The sequence below is a fragment of the Ictalurus furcatus genome, chromosome 19 (genome assembly GCF_023375685.1).
Source record: "Ictalurus furcatus strain D&B chromosome 19, Billie_1.0, whole genome shotgun sequence".
NCBI classification, from domain to species: Eukaryota; Metazoa; Chordata; class Actinopteri; order Siluriformes; family Ictaluridae; genus Ictalurus; species Ictalurus furcatus.
The window spans coordinates 7,803,051-7,803,651 of NC_071273.1; positions in this window are offsets into that span (position 1 = coordinate 7,803,051).

Sequence of the window (601 nt, forward strand, 5' to 3'; positions counted from 1 at the left end):
ACAAATAAAAACTTCTTCTTCTTCTATAAGTGGCAGATTAAAAACTACAGATCATTTGGATTGGAGTAGGAAAAATTACACTATTGTTGTTCCTCTTGCAGTCACAAATTAAACAGATTGTACATGATAAAATATTCCCAAAATTAATAATAACCCTATTACCTTTTGAGGGGGAAAGGGGGAAATGTATTTAAAATGCACATATCACACAGGAACCCAGAGACAATAGGCAAATAATTATGTTTGTTCTTTCAAATGTTAATAACAGACCTGTCCTTTGTAAACAACAGCAGTTACACCCAGTATCAAGACTTTTTGTTATTATTATTATTATTATTATTATTATTATTATTATTATTATTATTATAGAATGAATGAAAAGAAAATAGTTGTCATGCGCTTTCCAACGCTAAGAAGCCTAATCTATAATATTTATCTAGTTTTGTTGTTTAACGCCGACTACAATTTCTGGTTGTAAAGCCCGCACTACATTACCCATAGTGCTCCGCAGAACACTTCCTGTTTCTCTCAGCCAATCAGCGCGCTCGTTGTGAGACTCTGGAATGTTGGTCGACGCGCTTCAACTACAGTGAAGAAAAAA